Source organism: Eubalaena glacialis, chromosome 10 (assembly GCF_028564815.1).
Source record: "Eubalaena glacialis isolate mEubGla1 chromosome 10, mEubGla1.1.hap2.+ XY, whole genome shotgun sequence".
NCBI lineage: Eukaryota > Metazoa > Chordata > Mammalia > Artiodactyla > Balaenidae > Eubalaena > Eubalaena glacialis.
The window spans coordinates 57,611,448-57,635,299 of record NC_083725.1 but is presented as its reverse complement, the minus strand read 5'-3'; the positions used below and the strand labels follow the sequence as shown (position 1 = coordinate 57,635,299).

Sequence of the window (23,852 nt, the reverse complement as noted above, 5' to 3'; positions counted from 1 at the left end):
GTACCTTCCTCCAGAAGTTTTGAATTAAACAGCAGCACCATCTCTGCTCCTACAAGTACCTTTTACCAAAAGCTTTAAAATATCTTATCTGTTCCCACAAGTCCAAACAAGCGTGCCTTCGATCAACCTCAGATCCACCTTCCATACTTTGGACAGTGTTACTGTCCTAAAGTCTAGTTATTTCACACACAATATTGAGACACTTCCATTAGTTCCTTGCTGCCTTCAAGATAAGGGGCAAGTTTATAGCCTGGTTTCACCTTTGGGCATCAGCCCCCCACGTTAAATATATGACCATTAAATATACGCCCTCATTTAATCCTCTGAACAACCTGTGAGGCAGGTCTGATCATTCCCATTTTACAGACACATTGAGGAAGTGATATGCTATGGCGATAGTTGCAGACTTGGGGGACAACCAAGGTCTCAGGATGCGCCCTTCAACATGTCCCAAGACGGCAGACCTGAAACAACCCTAGAATGCATTCTATAAAGAATCTGGTGGCGCAGTGGTTGAGAATCTGCCTGCCAGTGCAGGGGACACGGGTTCGAGCCCTGGTCTGGGAGGATCCCACATGCCGCGGAGCAACTGGGCCTGTGGGCCACAACTGCTGAGCCTGCCCGTCTGGAGCCTGTGCTCCGCAGCGGGAGAGGCCGCGACAGTGAGAGGCCCGCGCACCGCGATGAAGAGTGGCCCCCACTCGCTGCAACTGGAGAGAGCCCTCGCACAGAAACGAAGACCTAACACAGCTAAAGATAAATAAATAAATAAATAAAAATTTTTTTTAAAAAGTGTTACTCTTTAAAAAAAAAAAAAAAAGAATCAAAGAATTAAACTGAAAACCCAGACCCTTTATTTCTTTTTTTTAAATTCTTTTTCAAATTCTTTTCCCATTTAGGTTATTACAGAATATTGAGCAGAGTTCCCTGTGCTATACAGTAGGTCCTTGTTGGTTAGCCATTTTAAACATAGCAGTGTGTGCATGTCAATCCCAAACTCCCAGTCTATCTGTCCCCCTCACCATTCCCCCCTGGTAACCATAAGTTCATTTTCTAAGTCTGTGAGCCAGACCCTTTATTTCTAAAATTCAAATGATTAGTTTAAAACCAGCAGTGGTGAAGATTCTGCCCTAAAGAATCTAACATGCCAGAGTTCAGTCTTCTTCCCAGCGCAGATGGCTGGCAGAGGGGGCGGAGAGGTTGAGGCACAGATCTGACAGGGCGCCTTGGCTTGGCCTGGGATCCAGCCCATGCCCTCAGCCGCAGAGCCCTGTGTTTTAATCAACTGACTCAGCCAGTGGCAGGAGAGACCAGGCGCCTGTGGCCGTGAGTAATGGCACCACAAAACACATCTGTCTAATCAGAAGCTGATGGTGTCAGTTACACCAGGAGTTACAGTAAAACAATGCTCTACAAGGGAAAAAAGAATGTCTATTGACTCAGAAGTTAAGCAATGCCTTTCTTTCTCCCTCTAGCTCACAATGCAAATTTGTGGAATTGTTTACTAGGTCTTATACCCCCCTCTCAAATATTTCTTGATGCATTTATAGAAAGAAGACTTATCTATGAATAACAAACCAAATCTGTTCTACTAGTTGCTGCAAAATATCTACAAAGTATGACATTAGGAAATGCTTTTATTTTGGCTTTCTTTAATCTCTATCATCATTTTGAGGGATAATGCATAGCAACGTGTTTTTGTAAGTGGTAAGTACTTCACATATGTAAAGTCACTGCAACCACCTGAGGATCATTACACCACATTTCAGCATAGACTTCATTTCAGAAGAGTGATTCATTCATTCTTACATTTGTTCATTTATTAATTCATTGAAAATACTTTACTAAGTTCCCACTGAGTGCCAGGCAATTGGATGCAGAATTAAACCAGAGATTCCAAGCCCTTAGAGCCTCAATCTTTTCCCAAATTGGCCTTTTCATCTCCAAGGTGTTCCAGCCACACCTGGCGCTCTCTCCTCTCTCCGGTCTCCTCTCTCCCTCCCTCGCCCTAGCCTACGGTTCTGAACCACTCTAGAGTGTGCTTCTCTCACGTTCTGCAAGGGTCCCAGCACAGGACCAATACCCAGTGGGCACTAAAGAATAGTACTGTATTTAGTGATTTCAGAAGTGAGTACTTCGTGACACACACAGCCTTATTAACATAAATAACCTGCTTTCATTATACTTCTGTCAACCTACCTTCCCAAAAGTTGCCTCAAAGCAGTTCTCCCTCCTACAATCTGAGGGTGTTCTAGATTAAGAGTAACAAATAGATGAGCAGAAACTACTCTCCCCTCAATGATCTATGGATCACGTGTTCTGCATGAGGGCAGTCAGCTGGGAAGACCCTTAGAAAATAATGAGGGGGCACTGAAAGCAACAGGAAGTGGGAACATTTTCTGACACCTGATTCATTTGGATTCTCTACCAAACTTTTATCTGGGCAAATGTAAATGGAAAATAACCCAGAATCATAGATTTTTGAGACTGGAAAGAACTTCATCTGGCCCAACTCCCTCTATAGATTAAAAAAAAAAAAAATACCAAGGCTCCGGGAGAGAACATGACTAAACTCAGAGCTCACAGCCTATCTGTGAGATAGGAGTGGAAGCCAAGCCACCTGCCTCCCATTACAGGGCCCGTTCCTCTCCGCAGAGCTGCTCCAAGCTGGGTGAGCGCCCCCAGGGGTACATCATCACCTTTCCGGCTGCTCTCACTGCTTCCTCCCAGCATGCCTCTGCCTTGCTTTAGGCAGCTAGAGACGGCCCTCAGGAGCTCTGGGACTCCCTGTGCAAAGGAACAGCTCCCTTGAACGGCAAGCCTGTTTTTTATTCTGTGAAATGGGACTATTTTCTGTCCTTTTCTTCGCTTCAGGATTGTGATGAAGATCAGTGAGATGCCAGCCATGTAGGAATCCTATATTCTTTGAAGAAAACAGAGTAGGGATCCAACAGAGCATCTGCATCATAATTAAGTCCTACTAACGTTAGGCCCAGGAGTTAGATTTCAGCATTTTTATAAAGACCGACAATGTTTTTGTTTTTTTCTACCTTTAAATTTTTTTTAAATTGCATACACACTGACATGCAATTCAAGTAACAAACAATAACACCTGCCACTTGGCCCTCCTAGTGACTTCGGTGGAGAAAAATCAAGTAGGTGTCATTATTTCCAATTTACGGAAGGAAAAACTGGTTCCCAGAAGCTACCCAAAGTCACACAGGTACTAAAATGCAATGTTGGCGCAAGGACCTTTTCTAAGGCTCTCTCCTCCTCACTGTGCTATTTAGCTTTAGAATTTTCTGCTCACGTTTTGCACATTAACAACGCTGAAGAGCTACCTTTTTGTTACATCTGAGACATTTAAGATGCTTGACTCACTTTAACAAGGAGCACAACTTGACCCCGTAATGTCAGCAGCAGCCCCACTGCGGGCACTTCTTTCTGCTGGAAACTAAATGACACAGGGGAACTCTAGGGGGTGAACTTTGGGGTTCACAAACAGGATTAACCTTTATGATGTCTTTAATTATTCATGATTTACTTTCAACATTCTTTCAAAAGCAACCTGAGATGGCTCTTAGCCCTGACAATAATACAATCAAAAGTAAGGGTTGGGCTTCCCTGGTGGCACAGTGGTTGAGAATCTGCCTGCCAATGCAGGGCACACGGGTTCAAGCCCTGGTCTGGGAAGATCCCCCATGCCGCGGAGCAACTGGGCCTGTGAGCCACAACTACTGAGCCTGCGCGTCTGGAGCCTGTGCTCCGCAACAAGAGAGGCCGCGATAGTGAGAGGCCCGCGCACCGCGATGAAGAGTGTCCCCCGCTCGCCGCAACTAGAGAAAGCCCTCGCACAGAAACGAGGACCCAACACAGCCAAAAATAAATAAATAAATAAATAAAAAATTTATTAAAAAAAAAAATAAGGGTTATATTCATTTGTTCTTTTTTTTTTTTTAACGTACATATGCAGAGAAAAGATTTGGAAGGCTGTATCCCAAGTTTTACATTAGTAGTTTCTGAGTACAGATGTATTATTATTAATGCTAATCTGTATTTTATCTTTTTCTACAACAAATAGGTATAGTTTTGGTAATACGAAAACAAACAATAATGATATCACTTACACGTGGAATCTTACAAAAGCTAAACTCATAGAAACAGAGAGTAAAACGATGATTGCCAAAGGCTGGGGAGTGGGGGAAACAGGGAGATCTTGGTCAAAGCACACAGATTTCCAGTTATAAAATGAACAAGTTCTTAAGATCTAATATACAGCATGGTGACTACAGTATGTATTACGTACTTGAAAGTTGCTAAGAGACTAAATCTTAAACGTCCTCACTACAAGAAAAATAGTAGTGATATATACATGTATAAAATCATCATGTATACACCCTAGACTTATGCAATGTCATTTATATCTTAATAAGTCTGTGGGGAGGGAAAACAATGATTGTTTTTATTTTTTAAATGTGTTCTTCACTCTGAAAACTGGGAAAAGAGGTTATCACCACAGGAGGCTGGGAAGCTCTATCACTATGAACCAAGTGACTAGAAAATGCAAACAATACTTAAAGCTCCCAGACCAGAACCTTTGCCCTGTTTCTCCATTTGGGTACTCTCAGCCCCGCAAAAATATAAAGCAATATGCCAGGACACCAATTTTACACAAATATTTTGGGGAAGAAAACTATATATAAATATTTATCAGAAAAACTAAATTTGACAGACATAACGGAATCAAATGAAAAAAAACCTGCATAAATCCTTAAAACAATTTTCGTGCTCGCTGGGGCCAATCTGAACTATAACCCAACCCCCAGGAGCACTTGTCAGGCTTCTTTTGCTATTAGAGACTCTTCTAATGGAGAAGTTTGGGAAGCCCTAAGGCAAATAGTACCATCTCATTTCCCCCCCTTTTTGAGAGAGCAGAAACCTGATTAAAACTACGTCACTTTTCCTTTTAACTTTTTTAAAAAGTCAAATTTGTCTTCATCTACTATCTTTAAAAACTCCTTTATAAAACAGGTGGCAGCCAACACATTAGCAGGGAAATCTGTAAGCCCACAGGGGCACAGTTCGCCCTACCTTCCTTGCCCAACGGGGAGAACTACCTGGCCCGGCATCCTGGGTTCTGAGGATGGTGAGGGCCCGGGCTGCCCCAGGGGCCGCCTCACATTTCTTCAGGACAGCAGACCACTCTGCACAAGGTGCTAATTCATTCATTCCACAAATGTTTATTGAGCGGAGCCTGAGAAAGGCCTCTTAGGGGACAGTGGGATCATTCACAAGCCAACGGTCAGGTCTAACGGATCAGCTGTGGACAATCAATCTTTCATGAGACCTCAAACCACCTCCAGGATAAAGCAAACAGGGCCCTCACCCAGCCCACTCACCAGCAGCTGGGTGGGGTCAGGCAGGCGTTCTGGAACGGGACTGCTGCTTGAGAGAGGCTAAGGCATCACTGATGCCCACCAGAATGACTGAAACGCCTGCATCATAAATGACCTAACACCTCTAGAGTGCTTTGAATGGAGTCTGTCACCTCGTGAGAACTCAATAACAATCATTTTTGCTGTCACTGTTCCAACTTGCCCTTACTCAAGGAGCACCAAAAAAGGGAAAAGAACACAGGTTTTAGAATCAGAGAGATTGGATTTGAATCCCAGCTCTGCCACTTACTAGCTGTGTGACTAAGGGAAGCCATCTTTCTGAGCCTCAGTTCCTCATTTGTAAAATGGGGTAAATATCAGTATACCAGCCCTCACGTGGTTTTGTGAGAACTAAGGACATGTTCCATGCAAAGAAGAGTGTCTGGCCCGTAAGTGCCCGCCAAAAAGTCAATATTGCCGCTGCCCTGCCCCCCTCCTCCGCTGCTCTTGATGGGCCCTGGAATCTGATTTCACCTGGATACCACACTAAGGGCTGAGGGAAAGAGAAGGGAGAGAATTGCTGGAGACCTTCCACAGAAACCCACCAAAGTCCTCTGCTGCTTTCAAGCACCCTCCTCTGGCTGCTCCAGCCTACTGACAGTTGGCTGCATAGCTGAGAATGGCTGCCAAGAAGGGGACGGGAAGCTGAACAGCAGTTGGAATCCATCCCACCTTCCAGTGTTTGTCTGTCTGTCTGTCTGAAACCCCATGGGGCTTCCTCTGCACATCCTTGCATGGTAGAGGCTGACAGTATGATTCATAGTCTGTTCTTATCTAGGCTTCCATCTCAACCCAGAGCCCAAAGCCCTGGAGGCTGCTGGTCACAAACCAGCACTCAATGAAAATGAGGACTTTTCATTCAGGCAGGAAGTGGAGCCCCTCAAAGTCAAAGGGGATTTATAAAGGGAGGAGGGAGGAAAAGGAAGAGGGAGGAGGATGGCTGCAGAGAGAGAGGCCCACTTCCTACATGCTGGGAGAGCCCTATGTCTTAGCTGCTGAAGCAGTTGGTTTTCTACTTTGAAAGATAATAAATCTCATTCCTGTAATTTATAACTCACCACGGGACAAGGTCTGGGTGTAGGAGGAGAACTCCAAAACAAATCTGCTTATTTTCCAGGTAGAAATCATCAGCACCCAACTCCCCCTTCCCAACCCCACACCTGTAGATAGGTCCTAACGCCCTACCTTACTCCACCTGAGCAATCTAGGGACAGTTACTCTGTAGTCAGGGCCACCCAGCAGCCAGCCCCAAGCCCAGGTTCAGTCCTCGAAAGCCCCAGGAAACGCGACAGCCCACGGAACCGCCGCCTACCCAAGCACCTCGGCTTCCTGGAGACCGCCCCCTGGGCAGCGGAGCCGGCTCTTTCGTGAGTGGGAAATTGAGAAACGGCGCTTGCCGGGTGTCAAAACGAAGTTCACGTTTTAGAACTCAGAAGACCAGAAAAGCATCATCATTCAACACCAACTCCCTCATTTAAAGGAGGAGGAAACACAGACCCAGAGAGGGAAAGAAAGTTGCCCGAGGTAACACAGCGAGTGGGCAGATTAGTCGAGGCTAGAGCCGGGCGCGCTGCCGGGCAGGGACAGCCTCTCGCCGCCTCCCTCGTGCTCTTGGCCGCAGACCCCGGCCGGTTGGAGCAAACCCCGCAACCCCGAGCGCGGTGCGGCGCGTTACCTTCCTCCGGACTGGGCGCTGCGAGCCTCCTCTCCCCTGGCGGGGTGCTGGCGGTTCTGCGCGGCTCGCTCGCCCTGCGGTCCAGGTGCCGCCCGGCCGCTGTCAGCGATGGGAGGCGCGTGCGGGTTCCCCGTCGGGCGGCGGGCCGGCGCGCAGGGGCCACTCCCGGACGCACGGGCCAATAGCTCTGCGCCCGCGCCCGGCCCGCCCCCGCGCCCCGCCCCGGCCCGGCCCGGCCTCCGCTGCCTTGGACTCCAGCCCTCTCTCGGGTCCTTCTCCCACCCCTCCCCGCCCCCTCCTGTTTCTTCTCTCCCCCTTAGCTCCCCATCTTGGCTTCCTTCTCAACAACTTTTACCCCGAAACAACTTTTTCACTGTGCAGATAAAGAATGCAACACATTTTTTGACCACTCTGCTTTAGGGGTCCTTGGAGCCCGAGAGCGTGGAGCGCCAGGAGCCCTTCCACTCAGAGAGCGGGGTCAGCCCCGGCGCAGTGGAAAGGAGCGCACAGTGGTACAGAACAAGGTGCTTTCACCACTCCGGACGTCAGCTTCCTCACGAGTAAAATAAACAAAAATATTTCACAGGTTGTTGAGAGGATTAAATGAGCTGATGATTTTAAAATATCTAATACAATAATACCTGGATAAGCGGTGAGGGTGATGTGTACGGCCTGAGCCACCCAATGGATGCGCAGTGAGGACTGGTACACGGCTGGAAGGTGCTGGCTGGTGGAGAGGCAGGCACGCCTATAAATACAATATTGTATCAGGGCCAGTTGAAAAAAAAGTTACCGATGGTGGAGCCAGACCAGGCAAATTTCCGAAATTGGTGAACTTTAAGGCCTTCTGCTTCCTCATCATCTCCCCAGTTACTGTTGAACATCCAGTTGAGTGTAGCCCAGGTCTGCCTTGGGTCCTTCCAAAGATCTTCCTTCTCCCGAACTTACAAGTGCTGATCCCCAAGTGTCTTCGTTTAGCGCTGGGTGCAGGACTGCTAATCGACCTAGGAATCCTTGCATCGGGTTAATGTGCGTATTTTGGCTTTCACCCAAGCTTTGAGAGCCTAGTGTGTCCCCCGTGCTGAGTGAGCACTCCGGATGCAAAAGAGGATTAAGCCTTTGAAGAGACAAATTTGTAAACGATTTCAATTTAGGGTAGTAACTGCTATAATAGGTGTACAAAGTGTTATAGAGTCGCATACACTGGGGAGAGGAGAGCAGTAAAAGCTTCAATACAAGTGCGACCAAGATAAGTCTTGAAGGAGCGCTATAACTTAGGTCAGGTGGACGCGAAGAGGACATGAAGATGCCTGTCATATGCCTGGCTATTGCACAGAGTGAGTGACAGGGGGGCAGAGATGAAGCTAAGGAGGAAGGCAGACAGATGCAGGAGGAGTAGCTGTGCCTCTCTTGCTGAGGGAAGCAGGCTGTCATCATCCTGTCGGTGATGACTGCTGGTGAATGATTTTAAGCAAAGGGGTGGCATGACCTCATTTGCTTTTGGTGCCTCAATTTCAGTGTCGATTGCACCTGCCTTGTTTATCTCCTTCCTGCTCCTCTCCAGCCTGGAGGGCAGGCACTGGGTCTTGCCCTGTCCGCCCCCCGCCATGGTTGCCTTGCATCACCTGGTACAGGGCTTTGAGGGAAACCGATGCTCGCTACTCCCAGCGTCACTCCTCTCCAGCAAACAAACAGCAACTCCCAACTGCAAAGGAGGGTCTAAGGCTTCTCACTTCAAGTTCTGGGGCAGGCAAGTGGGGGAGAAATTTTGAGGTAGGGTCTTGTCAGCGACCCTCAACTCATCCAAAGTGGCCATATCGCTCAGAGGTTAAAAGCTAGAGCTCTGACATCAAATGGCCAAGGTTCAAATACTGTCCCCACCACTTTCTAAGAGGACCTGAGCTCAGTTGCATAACCTCTCTGTGCCTCAGTTTGTTCATCTGTTAAAGAGATGATAATCGTGCCCCTCTCTAAGGCTACTGTGAAGGTTAAAATGAGAACGTGCTTGTGTTTAGCAGAGTGTCTTGCACATAGAGAGCGCTGAATAAATCTTAGTTAACATGACCCTAGCAAGTCAGGAGCGGCTTGTTCCTCTTAACCTACAGATTGCCGCCCTTCAAAATGGTTTGCCTACAAGTGACACTTAAATTTCACAGAATTCTCTGTTGATATTGAAGACAAAGACAAGTGGGTAGGGATAAGGCAGTGCAGTGGTTATATGTGCGTGTCCTGACTCCACTGGACTCCATCACTAAACTAGCTAGGTGACTTTGGAAAAGTTACATAACCTCTTTAAGCCTCTGTTCCTCTGCAATTAAATAGAAATAGTAATATTACCTGTCTTGTGCAAGGGAGATGCTGTAATACGCATAGCACACTGCCTGGCCCAAGGTAAGATCTCAATAAATGTTAGCTAATAGTATGATAATGGTTAGAAGAGAGTTCTTATACTTTGGGGAAAGGGAAAAGTAATCTAACAGTAATGAATTGGAAGGGGAAGTGTAATCCCTCCCCCCAAAACTAAACTCAAACGTAAAGGTTGGTGCTGGATCTGTGAAAACTGACTGGGACACAAGCAGAAGTTAGTTTAGAAACAAGCAGGTGGAACTTGGGCCTGGAGAGTTTTCCAGCTGCGTGTGGGTTATTTAAATTTGGAACCTCTGTTTGAACAAAGATTAAATTCTTGCAACTCTATGGAACTGAAATAAAATGAAGTGTTGTTTGCAGAGGTGTGTATGACTGCCCTCTGAACTGGCCTCCTGGGATGGTGGAATGCCAAAGGCTCTTGCTTTCAGATGAGAACCTGGGATTTAAACCCTAACACCACCCAGCTGTTACTTTGTAGAGTCACAGGCACATTGCCAAGTTATTTAGTTTTATCAGCCAGTTAGCGGGTAAATATTTGTGGGATAGGCTAGGTGTGGTTCCTGCAGGCTCAGGACATCCTCACCTCTATTTCTGACCCAAGGACTCCTTCTCAGGCATCAGGACCAGGGACAAATCTCACAAGATTCTGCCCTCCTAGTTGAATGAATTAATCCTTTGAACATCTCCAACCTGCATGCTGTATTACTTAAGCCTTTTCTTTTTCTTTTTTTTAAAGAATTTATTATTTATTTGTTTATTTATTTATTGGCTGCGTTGGGTCTTCGTTGCTGCGCGCGGGCTTTCTCTAGTTGTGGCGAGCAGGGACTACCCTTCATTGCGGTGCGCAGGCTTCTCATTGCAGTGGCTTCTCTTGCTGTGGAGCACAGGCTCTATGCACGCAGAATTCAGTAGTTGTGGCTCCTGGGCTCAGTAGTTGTGGCTCACTGGCTATACAGCGCAGGCTCAGTAGTTGTGGCTCACAGGCTTAGTTGCTCCACGGCACGTGGGATCTTCCTGGACAAGGGCTCGAACCCGTGTCCCCTGCATTGGCAGGCAGATTCTTAACCACTGCGCCACCAGGGAAGCCCCTTAAGCCTTTTCTTGGCATTGATTTCATTGTGTCTTTATAGTTAGTTGTCACAGGATATGCCACTCCCCACCAGTTTTAAATATCCCCCAATTCAAGGACCGCTTTTTTCTCTTTGTGTTTCTTCTCATGACCTCCACCCTTCCCCCAACCCCATCTCTACCCCAAATGACTGTATACCATAGGCACTCAATTAATGCTTGTTAAATTGCATCTCATAGTAGACATGTTACAGAGAGCAGCACTGTTGCCACCATGGAAAAGTAAAAGAAATTAAACAAAAACCAAATCTTCTAGTGAAGACATGAGTTTGTCTTTAAGCTATGTGGATTTATAACCTCTTACCCACCAAAAATGGAAGATATTGCAAAATGCTGTACAATTACATCTAGTGTGGTAATGTGGTTATGTGACTTGTAGCGAGCAGTAGGTATCAAATGTACAGCATTTAGCATATAATTCAGTCATAGTACTGGGTCACCACAGCAGGAATTTGGTTTTCTAAATAATTTGCAAATGCTGAATATCTTTTTAACTTTTGGAAGTACAAAACTTTGGCCTTGAATCAAATTGTGTTAGCAATCTCTCCACAGTCTTTAATAATGCCTTGCATTTCTACAGGGCTTTGTATTTTCAAAGCTCTTTCACTCTGATTATCTTGTTTGATCTTCACATCAACCGTATGATGCAGGAAGGGCAGCTATTAGTATCTGCATTTTACAGATGAAGATAGGAGGGACTTGAGAGGATCAGGTCCTAAGCTCAGGCCAAATGGCTCACTAGTGACACAGCCAAGGTTGGAACCCAAGGATCTATAAACCAGAGAGATTTCTGATATTCATGAACATTTTGATTATTTATGACATTTATGAGCAATGGTCTTATGCAGACATCCTAATTTATATTCATGTGCATATATTTTCATACAGAGTTCCTTTTAAAAAGTAAAGAAAAACCTTCATGGTGATCATCTCCCTCAGATATGTATGTGTAATAGTCATAATTTGTTACTTCAGTGCCTTTCATCTGCACATATCAACATGCATTCCAACATTAATTATTCTTTAAAAACATTTCTAGGTTTACTCTATCCGTAAGAACAAATTTTCTTACTTTAATGTTTAAAGAAATAACATGTTACTTCAAAAAATAAAGACCTCCAGGGACTTCACTGGTGGCACAGTGGTTAAGAATCCGCCTACCAATGCAGGGGACAGGAGTTTGATCCCTGGTCCAGGAAGATCCTATATGCTGTGGAGCAACTAAGCCCACGCGCCACAACTACTAAGCCTGCACTCTAGAGCTCGTGAGCCACAACTACTGAGCCTGTGTGCCACAACTACTGAAGCCCGCGCGCCTAGAGTCTCTGCTCCGCAATAAGGGAAGCCACCCAATGAGAAGACTGCGCACCACAACGAAGAGTAGCCCCCGCTCGCCGCAACTAGAGAAAGCCCGCGTGCAGCAACGAAGACCTAACGCAGCCAAAAATAAATAAATAAATTTATTTTTAAAATAAAATAATAAAGATCTCCATTTATATGAAATACCTAGAATAGTCAAACACAGAAAGACAGAAAGTACGATAGTGTTTACCAGGGACTGGGGAAGGGGGAAATAGGAAGTTATTGGATACAGAGTTTCATTGTGGGATGTTGAAAAAGTTCTGGAGATGAATGATGGTGATGGTTGCAGAACAGTGTGAATGCACTTAATGCCATAGAACTGTACAGTTACAAATGGTTAAAATGGTAGATTTGTTACCGAACACAAGTTTGTGTGCCCAACACACAGTGAGGCCAAACAAACCGAAAAGTCAGAGTTTGGAGCAGAGAAAGGATTATTGCAGGGCTCGTGCCCAAAAACCCCCCGAACTCCCTGAAGCATTTCAGCAAAGCATTTTTAAAGGCCAGGTGACAAAGAGTCATCCCAAAGGGTATGTGATCCACTCCTGCACAATTCTCTGGTTGATGGTGATCAATCCTTAGTCACCAGCAGGTCTGGGGGCTACGTGCTCATGATCGTCAAGTAGTTCATTTCTTCCACTTGGTGGTGGTTTTTAGCAAATGAAAAACTCAGGAAATATGCATGAGATACTATTATCTGGGTAGTCAGAGAGGAACTACAGCAGAGGATATGGGGGAGGGGTCTGTCCTGGGAAGACCCCGTAGTGTCCTGCTCCATTACAGATTTTATGTTATGTACATTTTACCACAATTTTTAAAAAGTAGAACACCATCTTATTTTATTAATATGATTCCCTCTAATAGAAGTCTAGTTATAATGTAACTCATGACCTTTTTTGTTTCTTTACTTTTTTTTTTTTTTTTCCAATTCACCTTACCTAAGAGCCCCTTTACACTTGCTGCAGAAGAGACGATAGCAATCTGTAGGGAGCCCTACTAACCTTTTTATAAAACTCTAAAATGAGGTTAAGGTTTGTGTGATAAGGTGGGATCCTAGTAGATTTTTATAGCTACTACTAATCAAGTACTTCCTACCTGCCAGGTATTGACTAAATGCTTTTATCTATTATTTCATGTAATCATCTGAGCAGCTCCAAGTGATAACAGATGAGAAACTGAGTTATATGAAGGTTAAGGTACTTGCCCAGGGCTGAACAGCCAAACATGAGGTAGTAGAGTCTCCCTTCAAACAGCAGTGGTCTGGATTACATGATTGGACTAAAGCAGGGTAACTACCTCAAGTGTTCCTTAGGAGACTACTTCCTCTGTGCTCTGATTACTGTCACCTTCCTTTTACAGAATCACCATGTCCTGTGTGGCTAGGCCTGTGCTGTCCAAAATGGTAGCCACTAGCCACATATGGCTACTGAGCACTAGAAATGTGGCTAGTCTGGAGTGAGATGTACCCCAAGTACATCTCAAAAAAAAAAAAAAGTGAAATATCTCGTCAATAATTGGTGTGTTGATTAGATGTTGAAAAGATAATATTTTGGACATATTGAATTAAATAAAACATGTTATCAAAATTAATTTCATCTGTTTTCTTTTATTTTACTGTAGCTACTAGAAAATTTTAAATTAAATACGTTGGACTTCCCTGGTGGCACAGTAGTTAAGAATCCGCCTGCCAATGTAGGGAACATGGGTTCAGTCCCCGGTCCGGGAAGATCCCACATGCCGCAAAGCAACTAAGCCCGTGCGCCACAACTACTGAGCCCGCGCACTTAGAGCCCATGCTCCACAGCAAAGAGAAGCCACTACAATGAGAAGCCCGTGCACCGCAACAAAGAGTAGCCCCCGCTCGCCGCGACTAGAGAAAGCCCACGCGCAGCAACAGAGACCCAACGCAGCCAATAAATAAATAAATTAATTTAATTAAATTTATTTATTTATTTATTAAATAAATGAATAATATGTTGCTCTCATTCTCCTTCTACTGGACAAGGCTGCTCAAGGTTGCCTGGGTCACTTCTGCTACCTTAGTTCTTCACTGGGAGAAGGGGAGTAACCTTCATTTCCCGATGGCTCAGTAGAAAGTTCTCCCTTCACCTCCTTCCCACCATTGTGCCACGTCCAGAGAGGGCCTTTTGAGTTATTATGTACAAAATAGGAGAGACATATTGAAAGAGCTTACCTTTGTGTCTATTACTCTGCTTTCCAATTCAAAGCACAATAATTACAAAATGTTGTCATTACTACCGACTGGGGGTTTTATCCCCTATTCCTTTTCAAGTACAGAGGGATCTTGAGTAATCATACATTTCAAGAACGGAATGTCTGGTTAAAATGAAACATAATCCTGGTCTGTCCTTTGTTTATTCAGTTGCTCATTCATTCATTCATATATTCATTTCATATTACAAATATTTATTGAGTGAACATTATGTACATGGTATATTGCTATGAGGAATTCAAAGATGAACCAGATTAGTGTCTGCTGCTGATTCTCTTTCAAAAATATATTCATTTATTTCTTTGCTTATTACACTGGATATCACAGGCAGCCTGATATAATAAAAAAGCCCTGGACCAGGGGTCATAAGGCCCAGAATCTAGTCCTGGTTTTATGAGTTATGTGAAATGAGCAGGTCTCTTCAAATCCAAATCTCAGGTTTTTTCATTTATAAAATTGGAAAGTATAAATATACCAACTCTGCCTATTGTGAAAATAAGATAATGAAAGTGGTAATCTACAAATGACCATTTCTTACTTATTAAAAGACACTGCATTAGAAACCAGGAGACTTGCTTCCTTTCTGGACCCTACTAACAACACACTGTGTGGTTTTAACCTCTCAAGCCTCAGTGTCCTTAAATTAAGAGGCAAGACTTCATAGATTCCAAGATGTCTTCCTGCTCAAAATCCCAGGTTTTAAGAGTTTATGATTTAAAGTAATCATTCTCTGAAGATCAGCATTTAAGTTTACCAGAGTCATAACTATCATATCAATTCTCTAGCCATAGATCTTATAGGATTTAAAAGTATGAAGCACTAGACACTTCCCTGGAAATTGTGCCTATTTGTTTGCAGAAAAATCTCTGCATCAGCTTTTTTTTTTTTTGTAACAGTGTTTTGTCCTCTGCATTTTTTAATAGCCAAATGGAAGAGGACAGAAAGTAAAGAATTAAAAACAACTGTTTCGGGCTTCCCTGGTGGCACAGTGGTTAAGAATCGCCTGCCAATGCAGGGGACATGGGTTTGAGCCCTGGTCCGGGAAGATCCCACATGCCGCAGAGCAACTAAGCCCGTGCACCACAACTACTGAGCCTGCACTCTAGAGCCCGCGACCCGAGCCACAACTACTGAAGCCTGTGCGCCTAGAGCCCGTGGTCCACAACAAGAGAAGCCACCACAATGAGAAGCCGGCGCACCGCAAGGAAGAGTAGCCCCTGCTAGCCGCAACTAGAGAAAGCCCGTGCGCAGCAACGAAGACCCAATGCAGCCAAAAGTAAATAAATAAATTTATTTTAAAAAAATAAAATAAAATAAAAACAACTGTTTCAATCACCTATTGGTGTGTAGCAAACCACTCCAAAACATAGTGGTTAAAACAACGATTTAACTACTTCTCACGACTCTGTAGGCTGGGTGGTACTGCTGCTGTTCCCTCACTACTACTTGGGATTTCTGAAGTGGCTGCATTCAGCTGAGAGTTCAACTGAGGCTGGAACATCCAAGATGGCCTCTCATCCTCTGGGGCCACTCTCCACATGGCCTTTCCTCATCCAGTCTTCTAAGTCCAAGCTTCTGAAATGGCAGCTGAAGCCCAGCATTACAAGAGACAAGCCCCCATGTGCAACTATTTGTGTCATGCTTGGTAATATCCTCTGGCCAAAGCAAGTTTTGTGGCCAAGTTTAGAGTCAATACAGGGGATCTGAATATGTGGAGGCATGTTTCATCAAGGACCACCAAGGTAATAGTCTACCACTACAACTTCCATTTGACCGAGTTCTAGATCTTATCCCCATCTCTCACGCTTCTGCATAAATCATTCCATTCTTTACTTCTGTGCCTTGTGCATACTTCTATTTCTGCATATGTCACGCTCCACTTTAATCATCACTTTATATTTTTATATTTCCCACCAAAATGGGAGGTACTTGTACAGAGAAGAGACAGTGTCTTATTCTTCTCTGAATGTCGATCATCTATCAGAGTGTCTCCACATAGGACATACTTAATTAATAATATTGAACCACCAAACTGAATTGTTTGGAACTTCACCAAATGTCAAGAGTAGAGCGCCCCATTTCAGATCGCACAAGGGCAAGTATTCCTAACCTAGGTTCTTTATTTTCACTAAACTCTATCTGAAATTTACCATTTCTTTCAACTGTAAATGTATGCAACAAACCACAGTAGTACTAACGGTAGGTGTGGGAGTTTTTCACCAACAGAAACCTCAAATTTTTTAATATCACATCACAGCTGACTTGTCACAAATATTGTACATATTACAATTTTTAAAATAATTTGAACAATCCATTTTAATATAATTGGTTTTCTTTGTAGTCCCAAGTATTTTACTTTATTCCATTTAGAAATATTATTCTAGGGAGTACGTGGGCTTCACCACACTGCCAGGGCTTTCAGAAAAGGTGAAGAACCCCTGATTAGAATGAGCATATGACTAGGGAGAATTTAATACCTTTGGAAAGACACCCCGCCTCCTCCATCCCACTAGAGCCACGTCAGCACTACCTTGTTAGAAAAGCAAGTTCTCAGGCTTACCACAGACCTTCTACATCAGAAACCTGGGTTGGGGTCCAGCAATCTGTGTTTCTACAAGCCTTCCAGGTGATTCTCCAAATTCTTGCAAGTTTGAGAACCATTGAACTAGGGAAAACAGTAGTGAGTTGAAACCGAGCAATACAAGGGTAGCTGAAGACCATTTAATCAATCAATAAGTATAGACGGATACCTCGTATTTCCTCAGCACCGGGAAAAGTACTGTAGGAAAATGTTCTATATCTTAATTTGAGTGATTATAATGCAGATGTATACATATATAAAAAGACTTTAGGCTCTACACTTAAGACTACTGCACTTTACGTGTGTTACATGTCAATTTAAAAAATAAGTATACACAAGAGTGTAATACATAATTCCTGTCTTCGAGGAACTTTCTGTTCACTTTAGAAATCTACTTATGCAAACATTTGTTGAGTACCAGGGTGAACTGGATGGTAAGTGAATAGCCAGGCATGAAATCTGTCCTCATGAAGTCCTCATTCTAGTAGAGGAGTAAGAAAATAAACAGCAATTATGAAACAGTGATAATGTCCATTATAATTATAATAAGTACCACTAAATAATTACCATATTTCATTGATTCTAACATGTCCTTTTATCATAGCTTAACATTTCTGAAATCAAAAGGTGTCTTACATTCTCTAGTTGCCAGTTTAATTAGAAGCGTTTTCCTAATGGCACATAAAATAATGGTGCATCTTTAGTTGATGGCATCTTAGATTTTGTGTAATTTGATAAGTTCTAAACTATTAAGTATCACAGGTGTTCAAGGATATGTAGATCTATAAGCATTCCAGGAGTCAAAAAGGGTTTCAAGAAAGAAATCAGATTTGTGGTTCCCAGAGGTGGGAGGTGGAGTGAGGGGAATTGGATGAAGGAGGTCAAAAGGTACAAACTTCCAGTTGTAAAAGTACTAGGGATGTAATGTACAACATGATTAGTATAATTAACACCGCTGAACGTTACATGTAAACGTTGTTAAAAGAGTAAATCCTAAGAGTTTTCACAAGGAAATAACATTTTCTTTCTCTTCTTTTGTATGTATATGAGATGTTGGATGTTCACTAAACTAATTGTGGTAATTGTTTCACAATGCATGTAAAGCAAATCATTATGCTGTACACCTTAAACTTATACAATGTGGTATGTCAATTATATCTCAATAAAACTGGAAGAAAACAACAAGAACGAGAAAAAGGGCTTCAAGGGCAAGGAGACTTGAGCCTGGTTGAAGGAAGAGTAGGATTTCAGAGAGAGGAGGAACAGCAGGGGCAGCTGGAGGTGAAGCACCCAAGGGGGAAGGAGAAGCTGTGATGAGAGACACAGGTCTGGGTGAGACAGAAAAAAGGGGGAGTGTCAGGAAGCAGAGGGGGCTCGGTGGCTAAGAAACCGAAGTCAGATTCTAAAAGGCCTAGAAAACTGAACAGATGATGCAGTTAAAAATAAGGAGCAACCGAAGATCTCTGAGCAGAACGCAAGGTTAAGTCCAACATCGGTATACGGGACAGACTCAGCAATAGAGGCCACATGTACGTGTCCATTTTCAATGTTGGGTCAACGTTGTTTGAGTTTAAAAGAAGGAGGCACACTGGCTCAGGGCTCAGGGAGGTTATGAGCTGACTGCAGAGCCATGGCAAATACAAGAGTACTGTACACGTGAGCATGTGGTAGAGACGAATGGGCCAACACTCAACCACTCCCCCAGACCCAGTGGGAGAGCACCCCACTGGGTGTTAGTCTCTCCAGCAGCCAGACCTGAAGGACCACGCTAGACTACTGTTGAAACCAGAGCCAGCCGTGCCAGCGTTGGGCTGCTGACTGTTGTTCCCTCCCCACTTGGGCCTCATGGGGAGCCCCAGATGCTCAAAGACTTGTTTATTGGCCTTCCTTTTTTGAGGAGGCCTCATAGTCTTCCCCAGTTCATTCATTTAATCCTCACCACATCCATGTAAGGCAGGTGTTACCATCTCCATTTTACAGGTAAGGCGACTGAGGATCAGAGAGGTAAAGCAATTTGCCCAAGGTCACAGAGCTAGTAAATAGCAGAGTTGGGATTCACACCCTCTTCTGTCTCCTCTCAAAGTCTGTGCTTTGAACAAGTACTCTCTGTGAGTCTCAACCCTAACCAGCCTGTCAGATCAATAGTTTCAGACCCCCAGGTATGGAAGGTGGAATTAGTACTAATACACCCTGGGTTTGGTGTGCCCCGTGTGCTCACCAAATTGCAGCCTTGTCCCTAGCCCCTGTTATGCTTGCCTGTCTATAAGACTGGATCTTACCGTAACTTTTTGCTTTGCACTTTAGTTACTCTGCCGGGCGGGGAGCCTACCCTGAATCCCTGACCTCTTGACCCTCTCCTGCCAGTCTTCTCCTCCCAGTCATGATTCTGCTCCAAATTAGATAACCCCCTGCAACCCCAACCTTGTTTCTTGCCTGGATCTGACCACCACCACTGTCTGGAGACTGCTGCTGGGCCCCAATCCCTGACATCTGATTTCCCCCGGTTAGGTCAGGTCATGTCTAAGGCTCCAACCTAGAAACTAGAGCTGGGCTCAGACTGAGATAGAGCTGGGCTCAGACTGAGATAGAGCTGGCCAATAGCTGTGGAACACAGAGGTAAGAAGGGATCCAAGGAGAGTATCTAAGGATGAAGGAAAAGAGGGGAACCAAGAGCCAAGCCAAAGAAGTATCAATCCCAAGGAGGCTGGCAGAGGGGGAACCAGCCAAGAGGGAAGAAGACTGTAACCAGAGCCAACATTACGGAGGAAACGGGTGCATAAGGAAGGACAGAGGTGAATGCAGCAACAACTTCCCAAGCATTTACATATGGAGACAGGGCTTCTGATAGGGGCTACCAGTGTATAAGGTCGCAAACTGGTTCAGACACCCAGAACTGACCTCCTTCTGGCTCTGTTTAAGCCCTCAGGCACTGTCAAGGATTGTTGGTTGCTGTGACCACAATCCAGCCCAATCCCAGCCTCTTCCGTCTCTCCACCTTCATTCATTCATTCACTCATTCAATTAAACATTTGACCCTCCACTAGAATATAAGGTCCATGCAGGCAGAAACACTGTCTATCTTTTTTCATCATTTTAAGGCCTAAAACCGAGAACAATGTCTGGCACGTAGTAAGCACTAGCTACCAATTAGTTGAACGAATGAATAATAAATGAATGTTTGGAAAATGTATTGAATTCTAGAGTATTTTCCGAGTTGTGACAGTAACCTTACTTAGAGTGCCAAGCACATGTTGCCTGCTGATATTCAACAACAGTAAAATGAGAGATTTGAATAGGCTAACAGCCATCAGCGTGTATAGTCTTTTGTCAGACACTTAATACACTGAGATCATTTAAAAATTTCTAAGAGACAAATAGCACATGGACTTGAGAAAAGGAAAAAATACACTTTAATTAGTCAGGTTTTAGAACATCTAAAACAAAATAATTTTTTTTCTTTTTTTTTTAAGTTTAGAACTAATTTGTGGTCAATATTATCAATGCTACTAAACATTTGCCAACGGTTTCAAAAGAATTTGCAACAAAGAATGCCTGCAATTTGCCAAAAATTATACAGTCAACATTGTAGGCAAAAAAATTATGGAGTTTGACCACAAAATTTTCTAGACTTGAATGGAGTCCCAAAAGGAAAATACCGATGCAAAGCTTTGAAATTTTACTTTGTATTACTTCTTAGGGCACTAGATAAGATAAGGCTCAAAAGTTTTCAAGATGCAGGTAAACTCCACATAAGCCCCAAATCATCTACGTACTGACTGCAGGATGCTGTGGTTAGTCAGGCTGGAGCTCTGTCGGTCACCTTCATGTTCAGAGTAAACAAATAACGATTCTTGGACTTGCACAGAAACAATGGCAAACCCTGAGCGGGGCTTTAACTTTGAATTAAAGGAAACCACAAGCCACCAAACTGTTGACCATGAACATGTTTACATTTTATCTGATGGGGCGTGAGTGCAAAAGAGTTTGAGTGACTTACAGAGCTGTTGCCCGTGGTGTGGTCAAGGGAAAGAGGACTGGGGGATATGCAATAAAAGGATCCAGCTACACACACAGCTAGAGGCTCAGAAGGTCCAAGGCAAACTTGAGCTTGGGTTGGGCAGGTATTACTGTCTGTTGGGTATGTGAGTGGAGGGAAGGGACGCTTAAGTAAATAACAGGTGTCAATCAGAGTGACATAGGGTCTATAGAAGATTGCTGAAAGTCTGGTTTATGATCATCAAAAGTGTCAGTCTGAATATGGGGAATGGTTGACAGAATTTTGTTAAAGATTTCTCACTAAATGTCATACTGAATGTCTTGGGGTTGAATGGATTGCGTTGAGTAACATACAGAGAAAATGTTACAACCATCAGTGAGAACTTGCAATGATACATTTCAATACCTAAATTGAAATTTAATTTCAATTTCAATACCTAAATTTCAATTTCAATTTCAATTTAATTTCAACCTAAATGCTAAATTCTGCCATTCTAAGTAAGATAAAGCAATTGAGGCAGCAGCAAATATTACCCCTCCCCCTGCACTGGGTAATTCAAAGGGAATAAATGAGCCAATAGGAAGTAAGCTCCTTGCTCACCAAGGAAGCAGGCTAAGAGGAGCAGGGGGAGGACTACAAGAATTCAAAGCCATGACCACAGACCAGGGCTCCTGTGGTCTATGTAATGTCTGTCCTGTGCAGATGACTCCCTCAGAGTCTATTCCACTCTTTCTGCTCTCTCCAGAGCCTTGACAGAGACGGGCAGAGCTGAGATGAGATCTGGGACGAGTCACATCATGAGCGCTACTGTCTGCTACATCCATTCATAGGGAAAGGATGCTGGGACCATTAGATATACTGCCATGGCTAAGAGGTCAAAGAATGAAGTTTGCATAAATCAGTGCCACTTCCTTCTTTGTTTACTATTCCTATTACATAGCTTATTTACTTTTTGGAGTGTCTGATGCTGAGTGTGAAACTCAAAAGAACCATGAGGGTGAATTACAGATGAAAGGGAACATTCCTCTGGCTAGTTCCTAGAATCTATTTTGCAACATGGAGCAATGCTCTTTATTTCCAGGCAAGTGGACTATCTATAGCAGAACCCTAACTGGGGGATGTGTGGACGGGAGGAAAGAGTTGGTTGCATGATTTCTAGCCAAGTTGTCTGGGGTTTGGAGCAGGGCTCAGCCTAAGCCACAGGCGGAAATATTAAGCAAGGAAACTGAGGCAGAAGCCCAACTGTACAGATTTTGGCAACACAAGAAGATTAAGGAAATGATGCTCAGAGTCAGAGAGCTGAGAACTGAAATTCAGGCTGTCATTTCCCATGAGTGTAACCCTTGACAAGTGTCAACTTCTCTAAGCCTGTTTCCTTATGTGTAAAATGGGGATAATAATAATCTCATAGGTATATTGTGAGAACTAAGCTATATAAAGTATATAGGCTAAAAATAAACACTTCTTTTCTATTAGATTAAAAGTTCCCTGAAAAAACCTGAAGTCAACAGAAGGAAGGAAAAAATAAAGATCACAGAGGAAATAAATAAAATAGAGATATAAAAAAATAGAAAAAAAACAATAAAACCAAGAGCTGGTTTTTTGAAAGGATAAACAAACCTCTGGCCAGGCTCACCAAGAAGAAAAGAGAGAGGACCCAAATAAACAAACTAAGAAGTGAAAGAGGAGAAATAATAACTGTTACCACAGAAATAAACATATGAACAATCATATGCCAACAAACTGGACAACTGAGAGGAAATGGACAAGTTTCTAGAAACATACAGCACACCAAAACTGAATCGAGAAGAAATAGATAATTTGAACAGACCAATTACTAGAAGTGAAATAGAATCTGTAATTAAAACAACAACAACAACAACAAACCTCCCGGCAAACAAAAGTCCAGGACCAGATGGCTTCACTGGGGAATTCTACCAAACATACAAAAAAGAACTTATACGGATCCTTCTCAAACTCTTGCAAGAGACTGAAGAGGAGGTAACACTCCCAAAGCCATTCTATGAAGCCACCATCACCCTGATACCAAAACCAGACAAAGACACTACCCAAAAAGAAAATTGCAGGCCAGTATCTTTGATGAATATAGATGCAAAAATTCTCAACAAAATCTTAGTAAACTGAATCTAACAACACATAAAAAAGATCACACACCACGATCAAGTTGGATTCATCCCAGGGTCACAAGGATGGTTCAATTTCAACATATACAAATCAATCAACGTGCTACATACACCACATCAACAAGTGAAAAGAAAAAAAAACTGTATGATCATTTCAATAGATGCAGAAAAAGCATTTGATAAAATTCAACATCCATTCATGATGAGAACTCTTACCAAAGTGGGTATAGAGCAAACTTATCTCAACATAATAAAGGCCATTTATGACAAACCCATAGCCAACATAATCTACTCAATGGTGAAAAGCTGAAAGCCTTCCCATTAAAATTGGGAACAAGACAAGGATGCCCACTCTCATCACTTCTGTTCAACATAGTACTGGAAGTCCTAGCCATAGCAATCAGACAAGAAACAAATAAAAATTACCCAGATTGGAAGAAAAGGGGTAAAACTGTCATTATATGCAGATGACATGATACTATATAGAGAAAACCATAAAGACTCCACACAAAAACTACTGGAACTGATAAATTCAGCAAGGTATCAGGATACAAGATTAAGACACAGAAATCAGTTGCATTTCTTTACTCTAACAATGAAATATCAGAAAGGGAAAGTAAAAGAACAATCCCTTTTAAAATCGCATCAAAAAAATAAAATAGTTAGGAATAAACCTGACCAAGGAGGTGAAAGACTTATATGCTAAGAACTATAAGATGTTGATAAAGGAAACTGAAGATGATTCAAAGAAATGGAAAGATACCCTATGCTCTTGGATTGGAAGAATTAATATTGTTAAAATGGCCATATTACCCAAAGCAATCTACAGATTTAATGGGATCCCTATCACATTATCCATGACATTTTTAACAGAACTAGAGCAAATAATCCAAATTTATATGGAACCATAAAAGACCCAGAATTGCCAAA

The 23,852-nt window shown here is 43.3% G+C and overlaps 1 protein-coding gene across 9 annotated transcripts in view; it reads right to left on the bottom strand.

The window, feature by feature from the left end:
- SYTL2 (synaptotagmin like 2) overlaps positions 1 to 7,252 on the bottom strand; it is a 100,054-nt gene extending 92,802 nt beyond the window's left edge. For all 9 annotated transcript variants that reach the window (XM_061204062.1, XM_061204066.1, XM_061204065.1 and 6 more), the window contains exon 1: positions 7,111 to 7,252. The gene's annotated coding sequence lies outside the window, so the exon portion shown is untranslated. The remainder of the gene's footprint in view (positions 1 to 7,110) is intronic.
- Positions 7,253 to 23,852: the final 16,600 nt, after the last annotated feature.